The sequence below is a fragment of the Chinchilla lanigera genome, unplaced genomic scaffold (assembly GCF_000276665.1).
Source record: "Chinchilla lanigera isolate Chin_1 unplaced genomic scaffold, ChiLan1.0 scaffold00011, whole genome shotgun sequence".
NCBI lineage: Eukaryota > Metazoa > Chordata > Mammalia > Rodentia > Chinchillidae > Chinchilla > Chinchilla lanigera.
The window spans coordinates 29,264,398-29,279,351 of NW_004955412.1; positions in this window are offsets into that span (position 1 = coordinate 29,264,398).

Consider the following 14,954-nt stretch of genomic DNA (forward strand, 5'->3'; position numbering starts at 1 on the left):
TTTTGCTAAAAGGGAGGAAAGAGAAGACAGGAGGGGGCGGGGAGAGAGAAAGAAAACAGAAAATGCAACTGTAAGACCATCGATATGTAGGTTTCATGTAAAGATCAGGCAAATGATATCGAAATCACTTACAAGAAATCTGGAACCCTCCTCTTTGGCTGACTTTAAGAAAATCCCTGGTTATACCTCTAAATGAATGCTGAATTTCAGGCCATCATAATACCCTCAAATGACCGTCACATTTACTATGTCCTGGGAAGAAGCACAAATGACCCGGGAGAATTCAGCCAGCAGAGGAAGAGAGTATGGTGAGAACTTCTGTTCTCAAAGGCTGTACACTTGTTTGAGGGTAATCAAGACTGGGCATGAAGTAGTGAACAATTGCAATAAATGTAACAGCACACGTTCAAGCAGGGCAGAGCTTTGTAACGGTGAAATGCAGGCAGACAGAACACAAACCTGTGGGTTATGATGGTCTAGGAAGACGGAAGGGTGAGGTGGGCATGAATGTTGAGGGTGTTGTTGTCTGAAAGGGGATGTATTTTAAAATCATGAGAAAAAGAATCACAACGTAACAGAAAATGGGCCACACCAATCAGTGCACTTCAGTTTCTTAGTTGCCCAGGAAATAGTTCCTGTTCCAGTTCCTGTTGCTCCTGTCTCTTAGAAACGGCTGGTCACTGTGCTGCACAGCTGGGCACTATGATGCACATTGTATAAATCAATCCCCAGTTGAAAAGCCATTCTGCCTCTGCACTTCCTGTTGCTTATTCTATATGAGCCCTACACCACCAGAGATCAGAGCCTAATATTCTGGGAATAATCCCGATCAATGCCTGTAGACGTAAAATAAATCTGCCTCCAAATCCTAGGTGTCATTTCAGTGTTTCCACTTGCTGTTGCAACATTTCATTGTCAAAAACCTCCTCTCCTACGTGTGTAGCCAATCAAATACATAAAATTCCCCATTCTGTGCCCCAAATCTCTCCATAGTAACCAGAAGACACGGCAAATTCTTATTCACATGACTCTGTTCATTGAGGGCAGAAAATCGTTGAGATGGCAAACTGATTGTGAATTAAGTCTCCTCATTTTGAGGCCTGGGTAAACCAGCTACTGCTGACAGATGGTCAAGCCAAGTTTGTAGCCTTTCTGTGAGAATATAGTGCTGCATGTGTTCAGGCCATTTCAAGACCACTGTCTCTGAAACGTTTTAATCCTTTAAATACTGCACTGAGTTAGTGGGCTTCTCCATCCAGAGTGCAAACTCGAAGGACAAGATCATGCTGTAGCAGAAGAGCAGGCACCTACGGAGAGCCTCTGGGAAACCCACACACTTGGATAAACACTGGCCTTGCAGAGGAAAGCAAGTTAGAAACTGAGGAACTGAAGGATTTCCCAAAAGGAGGGCCTTGTCTGAGATCAACAAAGCACCGCTAACTCTTCTCATTCATGACACCTCTGTTCAAGGAAACTGACCGTCCAAGACTGCGTGATGGAGAAAAAAATCCATAACGATTTCCCCTGGAAATCACCTAGGAATGAATGCCAGGCTATTCTGTCATCTCCACCCACTGGTGCTTCCTCCCTACTGGGTAGACTAGTGGTGAAGCACAGGATGAATGGGAGAAGTGAGAGACATGGTTGTCTTCTAAACCCTACATTCATCTGCCAAGTGGACATTTCTCCTGCGTCAGATCCCATAAGGATTTCTTATTCCAAATAGGCAGGAAAAGCAACCACTGACAAAATGCTGGAAAAGGGGGTTTCCAGTGTGGTGTGCTTTCTGGATACCTTATGTCATGTGGAAATACTTCACAGTCTCCCAATTCTTCTCCAAAAAGAATGGAAACCTAAAGAATTGCGTACTCTAGTTTTATCCAGGCTGCCTACAGACTGAAAAATCTTTCTATCTTGGGACTTTGGTTTTCCATTGCACTCTCTATCCTGATTATTGCTTCCACAATCCCAGGAAGAAAAAATAAATAATTCTCAAGCACTAGACAAATGGGTAGTGGACGTAACTTGGGTCTGTGGTGAGGGTCCTTGAACCACAGTTGAGAGATGGACAAGAGGGAGTGGCTTCTCCATAGGCCCCAGCTGCATCTAGAAATATGGGGGTGACAAGAGATGCAGGTGACAAGGTCAGCCTACTGCGTGCACCCCAGAAGTCATGCTGCACTCCTGGCCTGCAGAGCTCCTCACAGTGACTTGGTCCCTGCTCCTTTGTCTCTTTTTGCTGTGGCTGTTCCGGGCTCTGACTTCATCCTGGGAAGCCAGCTGCAGCTTGTAGGAGAGATGGTCCTGTCATGGCTGTCTCTAGTGTGTTATTGTTAGTGTTATGTTACAAATGCCGTTTCCATGCCAGGCTCCCTTGGGGGTCATAACCAGGAGGGGCCATGACCCTGTCAATAAACAGAACCCCAATCCGTAATGTAACCACTTTGCATTCATTGTGCCTGCTCCGTGGGTTTATAGATCAGGCTGCTCTCCAAGGCCAAATCCTCGAGAGGTGCCCCTGGAAGCCCAAGTATGCAGGTGCAGGATCCGCTCAGAAGCTGATCCTGGCAACAGATGGAAGTCAAGCATATCCAAGGTTGCTGCCGCCCCACAGTCCCCCACTTGTCAGAATGGGGTGTCTTAGGAGTATTGCCGCCAGCCTGAAGTTTCTCTGCTAGCCTCCTTGCTGAAGCCCCATCTTCTTTTGAAGACCCTCTACGATGGAGAGGCTTGAGCTGAACTGTGGGATGGGTGAGTGTGGGAATGCTGAGCAAAGGGACGCAGAGCACGGAATACCCTGGCACCTGCCACTCCCTTGGGAGATGTTGACTTCAACCCATGCACAATCCATTTTGCAGATTAATCAACCCAAAATATTGTTTTGCTTCCCCACGTAAAGGCAGCTCATGAATGGTAAGTAGAACCAAGGGAAAGGGAAGAAAGAAAAAGAGCCAGATTAGTGTCTATCCATTCATTCAACAAATACTTCATGAGTATCTACCAAGTGCCAGGAACTCAGGATAGTCTGACTGGGGACAGTTTCTGCCTGTCTGTCTTATTCCAGCACCTCTTTTGATGCCAATACAGAGCCTCCATAGCTGTTGGGCTCCAAAGAGCCCATTGGCTAGTCCTAAAGACAAAGATACCCTGGACTGTCTGCTTTCTAACTCTGGAGTACTGACATTTATAGCGAGAGGGGTGGTACTAGACTCTGCCCAGCAAACGCAGTTTGATCTGTTTCTAAGGTACCACAAAGTGTTTGTTTGAATATATGGGGAGAGAATGATGAGATAGTTCAGCTAAATAGGTGCTATTATTTGGACTGAGTTAATGAGGCTCAATTACAGAGCTGGAAGGGCTCTTGCAGATGGAGAGTCCAGCCTCTCTTCTCTCAATGGGGCATCAAAGTCTGCAAGAGAAAGGCACTTATCTACAAGCACAAACTTAGCTTCTGGCCCTGGAAAACTGTGGCAGAAGGTGGAGAAGGAGGTGACAAAATGAGGGGAGAACAGAGACAAATGAGAGGAGCATGCAGACAAAGACAAGCTTCCTTTCTTCATTCTAATTCTGCCCGGGAATTCTAGCACCAGGGGCCAAGATTGTTTCCTATAAAGCAGACCAGTGTCCTCCAAATGGGCCAGCAGGGGCATACATGCAGTCACTAAAACACCCAGAAGGCAACCAGTTTTATTCCTAGACAAATCTCTAGCATCTAGAACAATGCCTGCTCCCAGTAAATGCTCCATTACCTGTTTATCAAGAAAGCAAGCTGCCCTTCATGATGGAAAATCAGGGAGATCCATCTTCATGGTGGAAGGTAAGGAATGAGGGAAGAGAGAAAGGAGCATTTAAATTGGCCTGAGCTCCTATTTATCAGAGCCCTTCTGAGGGTGTCTGTCTCACAGTTTGGACTTCCGGGTTCACATTCAACAACAAGAGAGATCTAGTAAAACAAAACCAAAGAAAAAGAACACAAGCCTGTCCAGGAGTTCCCACTCTTGAGTGCCTGTTACTGGTAGAAGCTCCAGAATGCACAAGTCACCTAACATTGTCTGTTGTCTCAGAAATTAAACTCGCCTACAAAACCAGTATGGCTCCTCCTCAGATAAATGTAAATGGGGCTGAGGTTAATAAAGATAAGTTCAGTTTTTAAATTGCAGTATATATTAAGTGCTTTTGTCAATGTACGGCCAGGTGTGTAAATATCTGTTATATTACTTTCGTGATTTTTTAAGAGAGCTCCAGTCTCGTGTTTGGAAAACATTATTCACAGACAGCATTTTATAGACTTGCAGAGAAGGATTTACCCACTCGGGCCTTGGTAGCAGAGCTGGATGTCAAAGTCAGGCCACTGCTCTTTCCCTCACGCAGCATTTCTGAATACGCTGATGGAAAAGGAACAAACAACTCCACTCACTTGATTTCTAAAGTGGCACCAATTGTGTGTGAGGCAGTGCACTCCTCACCTGCAGGGTCACCAGCAACCCGCAGTGTTCACATCAGCTCAGGGAGACAAGTGCTGCTGTTATCTCCAAAGCACAGCCTAAAACAATAGAGACTGGAGGAGTTACATCATTTTCACAAGGTCAGAGGTAAGTAAGTTGCAGGAAAAGGCTTAAATTCTGTGGCTTCAAAGCCTAGGCTCTCATGCTCTTTGCTGAGCACAACTAGGAGTGCACCCTGGTACAAGTCCCTGGCATCCACTAATACACAGTGTGAGGGCAGCACAGCAGGGCTGCTTAATGCCATCGGCTGTAACCTTCCAGGTACCGTGGGCCAGGAGCAGCAGATGTAGAGTCCCGGAAGAGTCCACTAAGGAGGACTCCCTTTTGGATGGAGAGCATGGACCTGGTAAGTGGAGTTACCTGAGCATTAGCTGAGAATGTTATCTCCAAACCCCCTCTCCACAACAACTCCAAGACCTCAGATGTGGAGCGGCAGAGCCTGCAGTTATTAGTCACCCTGGCTGCTTTTACATTCAACCCAAGTTGTAGAAGAAACCTGAAAGATTCCAGGCAGTGTCAGAGCAGAGAGAAGACAGGGGAACCTGGGAAGCAGGGGTCAGCAGAAACCCCCACCTCGGCCAGGGAGGAGCTGAGCTGAGCCCCGACACAGGCCTGACACTTCTTACAAGGCCCCTCCCTGTGGCCTGGTTTGCTGCCCAGGAGGAGGAGGGGTGCCTTTTATGTTTCTGGGGGTGCAGGAGGTTTGCGTGTGTTTGTTTAGAACAAAGCCTACACTTAACTGGCACAAGTGAAACAGATTTTATAAATAGATGTGAGCATGAATGGTTTTTATGATTAGCTTGTTTTCAAACACCATGCTTGACCGGTGCCTGTGTTCAACTAAGTAAATATTTCTATGGTGATAGTATACACAATACAATGGCCATTATTTAATGTTAATACAAGTACCATATGGGAGGTCTTATCGTGCTAGAGCCCCAAAGCATAATAAAAGCAGATAGGAATAGATAGGCAAGGGTGGGTCCTGTCGTGCAGTAGGCTTGATAAGACATCTGCTCTTGCAAATGTTGTCCATGCAAGTATTTATGCAGTCATGTGTCTCCTGGGGGATCGCTGGGACCAGATCAGATGGCTATGAGCACCATTTTTCCTTCTATTCACTTGGTGACCTTGGATAAGTCTCTCTCCTAATTGTTTAAACATGCAGCCCCCGCTTTTTCTTTTCTTGGGCCTTTTGCATGCCTCTCAAGAGAGTAATGAAGATTAATTAACACCTGGCAGGATCCCTGAGTTCTATATTTAGCACAAAGAAACAAGGAAGGGAGGTGCTGATAGAATGTCTCATTATTTTAAGCACTCCAATATATAAAAGGGAGACAATTCTTGCATTTTTCATTTGCAACTGGAAATTTGAGAAAATGTGAAGCTTCCTGAGATTAGTAAAGCAGCCTGGTAAAGAACAAAGCCTGTTAGGAAATGTAGTTGGCTGCAAACATCATCAGCTTGCTTTTCACTCAGTAAGGACAACTATGATTTTAAAGGGCATGAAGCTGGAATTACAAAGGGCAAGTGAGAATGGTAGAGCTCTCAGTGTTGCGAAAAGAAACTTTTTAACCTTTTCACAGAAGCATTAACACCCTAAGTTGCCTTCTTTTGTTTTATCCTAAAAATACTCCAATATTTAGTGCAACAGAATATTCATAGTTTGTTTATACTACCTGTCATCATCTTTGGAACTTTCCACGATTCCATAAGAATATCCTCTTTTCAAACTTATCCTTATGCATCTATATGTCCTAATGAAAAATATCAACAGTGAAGAAGTCTTTGCGTGTTTTACACTTTCTGTGGAGAATATACTTCCACATCCATGCTGCCATTGTCACTCCAAATGTCAAAGGTGGCCACTATCAGCAGTCCCAATTTAAAGACAAGCAAACAATCTCAAAGAGGCTCTTTGTCCAAGTACAGAGATGAGCACAGAGCTGGAGCTCAGAACCAAGCCCTTTACTCTCTAATTCCAAAGCTTATGGAGGCTCCTGTAGATTTGAAATGAGATTTGGCCCAGGGATGAGAACATTCCTGGGTCATCAGGCTCATCCTGATGAACTCTGAATTAAAGTCGAGGGCTGCAGCTATTCTTTCTTTTCCTTCTGGAAAGCTGCTCCTTCACAAGCACTCTGTCTTCTCCCCAACCATTCTGCCAATCATTCTGGCTGAAAATGTCATATTAATGTGTCATTTACTATCCGGGAGAAAGCTGGATGTAGGTGAGAGGAGAAAGTGCCAACAGATGCTTCAGAAAAGAGGTTTGAATTCCCAACTCTGTTGTCCAACCTGACAAGACTAATTTGCTAGGGTCACTGAAAATCTGGGAACAACGTGTTATCGAGCGTACCTCCAATGGCTACTGGGAAACAGCTGGTTAGCAGCGCACAGGGCACAGGGCACAGAGCCTGCTGGTGGACTCTTATGTGGCTAGGCGGGGAGAAGACTAAATGGACCCAATGTTCTCTCTCTTGCCCTGGCTTACACGGGCAGGTTTCCAGGTTCCATCCCACAGCACAGTCCAGCCCCTGCCCTAAAGGTATCTCCCCTGGTGCCTCCAGAACCTAGAATTAGGGCACTTGCCCCATCAGATGCAAGGAAACAGCCTGCCCAGCTCCGGAGCAGGGCTCCTTTAACTGGCTGAAGGAACTGTGTGAGCACATGTGTTCACACACTTGTGGCCTGCTCATTTAGTCACAGAACGAAGGGGTGGGGGCTGGCAGCCCAGTGTAGGAAGAGTACAGGCTGAACAGCGCAAACTGGCCTGTTGCTGATTTCTGCTCTGCTCTGCTTTCTTGACCCAACAGCCATGCATGTTTCTTATTATTCTGTGGATTTGTTTTGCACTGATGGGTGGGAAAAGGCTGGTGAAGCAATAATCATGTAAGTGAAAGCAATGACTCGCTGGTGTCCTCTACCAATTTCCCACAGTCTTTGCTGATGCCTCAGGGCCCTTCAGGGTTTAGAATTACAGCTTTCAGTAAATATTCTTAGACTGACACTCACACAGTGAAACAGCGTCAAATCTATCCTGGCAATCCTTCACAAAGCCAGAACCATTCTGTGTGTCCAAAAGAAAGACTACAGCAATAGCAGCTCGCATTTACTGAGCAGGTAGAACATGGCCGACACCATTCTAAGCACTTGTGAGTATTCGCTGATTGAATGCTCACTCTCAGGAGTCCAAGGGAAGGTAACTGCTATCATTATCCACTTTTGATAAATAGAGAAACTGAGACACAGAGTGGTTAAGAGGCTCGCCAAGGTCACACAACTAGTAAACAGAGGAATTGGGACTCAGACCTAGCTAGTCAGGCCTCAGCATCACAAAGCACCACCTCTTCTCAGGAAAAGGACAGATTTGGAAATTACTATTTCACTCTCACCTTAACATCACTCACTAAAGAAATGAAACACTTGTTAAATAAAAGCCAGAAACCCTTCTTTTACCAATCGAGAGCATTGCAAGTAAGAAATGTGCTGTTTTTGGCCCAGTGTGACTGTCATAAGTGAGCTTATGGTGTGGTTATCATATTTCAAAAGAGTTGAGTAGATAGACCAATGGAAAAGCTGCAAGCAGAAAAATCAACTGTGTTTTGTCTATCAAGATGACATTGCTGACCCAGTGTAAGTTAAATTTCCTATATCCTAAACAGTTTTTCTACTTGTAGCTTCAAGTTGCCCTGAGCTATCCAATCTCCGTTTGTCATTCCCGTTGACTAGTCAGAGGTGAGAGACAGGTGGTTGGAGTCTAAGTAACTCTAAATTAAGTAATCCAAGTGAGACAACTTTGCCCTTGTGATTTCTGTATTCCCACCAGCTGAGTCACCATCGTGGCTTTCACAGGAGAGGAGGAAAAGGGTAATGGGGGTGGGGGACAAGACAGTCTGTCAGGAGGGGAACGTGAGCAAAATGTTTATGGGAAACACAATATAGGGGCATTTAGAGACAGATAACAGCAGAGGAAAATCAACCAGACAATCCATCATAAAGCAAAGAACACCATTTGGACACTATCTGGTATTCTGATGTTTTTACCCAGATTCTCTGTGGTCTTCTTGTCTTGAAAGAATACATATTAGGATGATTTTTTCTCCATAGGTATTAAGGTTTAATTAACTCTTAGTGATATAAATATATCCTAGGATAATAATATTCTAACCAGATTCTGAGTCTTATGTAAAAAGTAAATACTGTAGTATTCAGCAATCAACTTGGGGGATCTAATCAGTGGAGGTAGTTCTGATGACTAAGTCTCTCTCCCTAAATCCTTCTTGTCATTTAATAGTGAAATTCTTAAATTATTAGAAAGGTATGAATCATGTAATTTTTCAGCTCCAGCCACATTTCCTCTTCAATTAGAGAAAATACAAGGTCCATCTATGTACCAATGTCAGGAAAATAAATTGCCATGGACTTTACCAAGGACAATAGTAAGAGAAACCTTAGTAACAACTGTATTTAAGAAAAATATCACACACCAAAGAAAAGAAACTCCTCAAGGCAATCTAACTTTTTCATTAATCTATGATATATGTGACACATGTATAAAATAATATGTAGCCATGAAAAGTAGAATATTTAAATGACCTAGACATATGGCCTACTTCACTGGACACTATGAAATAATGAAGTAACAAGATACAAAACAAAAAGTACAACATTAGTCCATTTTTTTTAAAGCAAAAGTGTGTGTCTGTGTGTGTGTGTGCACGTGCAGACACATGCTCATACTTTCTGTGTGTGTGGTATGTTGGGATATATGAAGAGAAAGACAGACTCATAGGATAAATGTAAAGAATACTGAAATATTTCTTGATTTTAAGGCTGCATTTTTATTTTGTCTCTTCCCTTACATATGTTGTATAATGTTCAGACAATAACACATTAGATCCTCAAAGGCTGATGTCTGGATTTTTATTTTGGTGTCTGCTTAGTGTTGATAAAAGGCTGGCTCTATTTTACCACCATAATTAATCCTGAGCATTTTGTCCCACACTCATTTCCCCTTACCAGTGCTTACCCTGACCTTTTAAGGAGATGGCTGCTATCTGGCCAGTTTAGCCTTGTAAGTGTTTTCATGTTGCTGTGCATAATTAAGCTTCATAAACCAGTAGTAGTCATTAGCACTTATGATTCTGTTTTCTTTTTTAAGGTAGTTTATATCATTAATCAGGACAGTATGTTTTCCCATTTCCTGGGTGATGTGATTTCCGTTCAGCTGCAGCGTCTGAGAACCACAGGCCCCCAAAGCAACATAGAGACTCAGCCCATTTCTTGAATATGAACAGGTCCAGGACGTGACATAAGAAAGAGTGAGAAGTACACCAGGTAACAAGACTAGGCTGCTGCTGGTGAGCAGCTCCAAATCCAGCAACAGAGAAACACAGGCACCAGCAGCAACAATTTGAAAACAGTAGACCAGCAACCATTTCAATTGGTGGATGCATCTACACCTCTACCAACTTCTCACAAAATGCTCCTTTGATTTATTCTTGTTAAAGTGTCCCCAGTCAGAAATATCTCACAAATAGAACCCATGAGCTTATCTATCATTAATAGATATAAATGCTCAGAAAGCAGGGGTGTGGCTATATTGTCCCACGATCATAGTTTCTTTACTAAAATCTAGCCTACTCATCAAAGAGCCTACTTAGATAAGTTATCTCTTCATGTCATCCAAGTTCACTACTTTATCATCAATGTTTCTCACTCTAGCCATCTAAACACTTCATTTTACTGGAGCAGAGAGACCTGCATCTTGCCCTCTTCTGCCACCAAGCCTATTTGGAATCCATGTTAGATCACAGCATTACTGTTTGAGGTGAACTCCAGAACTTTCATGTTGTTCTGCGGTAGGATCCTTCTAGGAGAGTTGGAGGTCAGGGCTCAATCCTGGATGTGAGATGGACTCTCAAAATGGAGTTGACCGTCCTGCTGAATATATGAGCACACCAGGCTTAATGTTTGCCACCAGTGTCTTCTGTTTCTTACACGTGTGATGATAATCAGTATCATGTTGCCTTAGTGACTGTCAGACCTGGTATCTCTGTTTATCAGAGAACACTCAGTGGTTTCTGAAAACAGGTGTGGCCTGGTTGAGCACAGCATAGCCGCAGTTTTTTTTTGGTTTTTTTTTTCTTTTGAGAAGTTGCTTTGACTCTGGAAGCTTTTACCAACTTTCCAAATGTCACTCAATCTCCCTTAGGGGCTTTTTGTCAAAGTCACTGTTAAACTAGTCCTTTGCCTGTTTTTCTCTATATTTCAAAAGATGTAATACTAGATAGGCAAAGCTTACTGAGGCAAAAACCTGTTTTGAGTAGCAATTGTGTGTGAGTTGTGGCTCACACACTCACAGTGAATTCTGGCTCTCTACCCTAGCGGTATGGCTTTTTAGATAAGTTACATGAAGAAATCTAGTTCTTACTTGGTAAGTTCCAGTGGGTTGCAAGCTGAGGCAACTGATCTGATCACCAACCACCATAAATATGGCCTTACTGGTGTAGAGCTCATGACCAGTAAAGGTACTGAAAGCATTTTTGTATTGGGTCAGATTAAGAAAGAAAAATGAATTAGGCCCTGGAGACTATACCAAAAATGTGGAATATTAATAGTGTTCAAACTAGTGATTATCTGGAAAAAAATCACTGAATTCACTGAAAATCAGTTAGTATCTAAAGAGTTGCAGAAACTGTATATATTTTGCTAGAGAATACATATTTTAAGAAAGAGTTCTGACTTTAATTATGGAGCAACTAGCAAGTAAATGCACAAATAACCACAATCTTTAAGGCTCCAGAGATCAGCACCACGGTCAGAAAGGTAGACTATGTTAGCTTAAGTGGGGAAAGAATCCGATTCCATGGAGGCAAGACATTTTAACAGGAGGCTAGCTAGCAACAGAATCACTAGAATGGCTCACTCAAGACAGTGGCAATTCATAGATCAGGAGCCCACACCAGATGGCTATTTGTCAACCTGCTGTGAAAGAGTTCCTGTATGAGGGGAGAAATTGGATTGGACCTCTATGATCCTTCTCAAATGTAAGATGATATCTGTATAATTAATTGCCAGTCATGCTCTTAGGTATTGTCTGGGGCTCTCATCTCTGGATCAGTGAAATTTGGGTTTCTTTTCTCCCTAACTGTTAGATAATCGAATGGATTCACATCTTTAAATCAGCAGTCAGCAGAAGTAGTGATGGGAGATAGATACCTTCCTGACTTTCAGCCTGATTAATTAGTGCCCCAGAGTCTTGGTCTAGAAAGATCAAGAAGACTGGGAGCCTGTCTGGTTGGAGTGTTAGTTAATACTCTGTGAAATCAACCAGGTGCCCATCAGTACTTGCTTCCTTGAAGAAAACAATATGATTTCCATTTGTTCTATTTGGTGTTTGTGTTTGAGAATAGTTTGATCTTTAATGCTTTTTGTTTTGCTTTGCTTTTATTCTTTGTTTTGCTTTATTGTTCAGCCTAGAATTCCAAAATGCATCACAATAAACACTTGAATGGCCAACCTACCTTCATCTGTCTTATTGGTGATAATCAAAAGTATACAATATGGACCTGGGGTTGTGGCTCAGTGGTAGAGCTCATACTTAGCATGCACAGGCCCTGGGTTCAATGCTCAGCACCACAGAAAACAAAATCAATATTAAGTATATAATCTGGTGTTAAATTTTGGTCTTAGCTCAGCCCCTTCTATATTGTATAGCCTCGAGCACCATGTTTTACTTTTATAGGGGCCAATTTTGTCACTTTTGAAATGAAATAAGCACTGCTTGGCAAGTCTAGAAAAGAAACCCAGTGAGAAAATACATGCAAGAGTTGCAAGAACTTTCAAATTTTTACCAGAGTTAGTTAGTTTTCCTCAACTGTGTCATGTGGTCAGTGTAAGAGAAAAAAGCCCATTTTTTACTCTTCACGTTATACAGTTTTTCTCAGAAGCAATATTTCTGCTTTTTCCAGTGTATTCTGCAGAAATACAAATGATAGATGAGACCCATGCTTTTGAGTTTACCCCAGCAAGTGAAACAACATAAGATGAACACCTGGGAAATGATGTTTTTCTCAAAGTTTCACTTCTAGGTTGGCATAAGAAAACCAACTAGACAAGTATCAAGAACTATTGGGTTTTATTAAGCAGGGCTGACAACCGATGTAATAAACCCGGAAATTTTCAGTGGAGGGCAATTCTTTGTGTTTGTCAATTATGAGAACTTGACATCCCCATCATTACTTTTGCTGTAGAAGAAAAATGTGCATAGATCATACCTCCAATGCCAAGCACCAAACAGAAAAACTCCTTCAGAAGAAACCAAAAATTTTACATAATGAGGTCTAGCAGAGTGTCTCACATGCTTGTGGAAAATAAAATGTGTGACCACACTACTTATCATCTCTGCCAATAAATATTTTCTTGTCTGATTCAAGCCTTTTCTGCACAGCACTGAGTCTACACAGTTTGTTTTCTTTAAGCAGAATCAAAGAAGATAAGCAGCCACAAAGCTTCACCCTATTTTCAAAGGTGTCACTGAAATGTTACACTTCTTAATTGTGGCAAGAAGACACACCCTGAAGAAACAGAGTACTCCACCTTCACAGAGAAACCAAGTACATCGTGGTGTCTTGTACATAACAAGAAAAATGAGTGCTAACCTTTAAACTCATTTTGGGGGTAAGCAAGACTAAACCATTACAAAGCTGAGAAACTGGCTTATTTTTCCACTCTGTCCTCCTTTTTATTTTTCCCCCGAAGGACACCTGAAGTTTAAGGTATGACACACAAACAGTATTTCACAGAAGGGCCTCATCTCAGCCTTCGTTCAGTAGCTCAGGTCCACATATTTCCTCATATCAAACCTGCATCAAGACCCTTTCTGTGGCCCAGTGTGTTACCGTGGTTCCACACTTCTGTAGTGATGACCACTAATCTGTTGAGACATCTGAGTTCATGAACATTAATTGTGGCTTTCATTTCAGGTATCTGCTTTCTGTGTAAAAAGGGAGATTCTAAAGACCCAGCTTTATGGGGAAAGGAGTGATTTTGGTTGGCAAGGTTTCATGCAGAATGGCAGGCTGGCAGAAAAAAGCCCTTGTTCGTTACTGACAAAAACGTTAGTAAAACTGTACCATAGAGAAAGCTGTGCATGCTGCCCATATGCAGGTACCTTGCCAGGAGAAAGATACACTGCATTTTTACAACTTCCTGGAAAGGTGATTCACTCATAGGAAGGGGCTCTGCTTTTACACTGACACTTTCTCCTCCACTCTTCAGCCTCTGGAGTGTAAACTGGATCCTGGGTGTTCAGGCCATGTGAGCACAACGAAAATAGTGTCATGTGCTCACTTTGCCACCACATATACTAAAATTGAAAATATTATCTTGTGCACAGAGATTGTTAATTTCCCTCCATCCTCCTCCACTTCCATGTCTAGTGAATACTTCTGGTGTAATTGATATGTGATCATGGAAACCATCTCCTTTCAAGTGAACATTAAGTTGATGAATTTTGGTGGCACTGGACCATTCATTAATTTAGTTCAGTTTTTATAAATTCAACAAACACTTTTGGATCATGTACTGTATGCAAGGCAGTATGTTGGCTGCTAGTGATAAAGAATGAGACTAGGTCTTTGTCCCAAGAAGCTTACTATTAAAAAAAAAAGTAACAAATTGAAATACATTTGTGATGGGCTCAGGAAAGACAGGAAATTAGAGCATAGACATGGAGTGCAGTATTTCAGCTCAGGGCATGCTTCATAGAGAACAGGTCTCCAGGCTGAATCCTGGAGTAGGTAGAGAGGGACAGTCTGTGAAGACACACCAAGAGTTTGCACTTGTGGCAATGACCCAACCTAAAGGCAAGAGATATCAGAGTACATGAGAGGAACTGTAAGTTTTCAGCAAGATCAGACACAAAGAAGAAGAGGTAGAACTTAGGAAATTAATTTGGAGAGGAAGTTGCTGAGGAGGTTACATTGGTTCCTGCATATTTTGGGTACCATTTACAGCTGAAAACCTGACGGCTTAGACTTACCTGAGAGCACCACTTGAGTGATGAAGGTTATAAAATTGGTTAGATGGGAATTTAAAGATAATTTAATGTAACACTAAACCTCTGTGCTTAAGTACTTTGCACAACATGTAGACAGTTTCCCCAAAACCTCTCCAATAAGAGGTAGTCAGCTCCAATGGAATGAATCCACTGCTGACCAAGCAGCACTCTCCCTCCAAGTCCAAGGGACTATGATATTCTCTGACCTTTCTTTCTTAATTAGATGTTTTCTGCCTTCAAAGTGTTTGTGTTTTAATGATGGCACTACTAATCCATTAATTTCTGCATAAAATAATCTGGAAAGAATCACATATAAAATAGAGTATAACATAGTAAGGAATAGCATTACCAGGTTTGAAGATTTATTTTGTCTTCTTTCTATG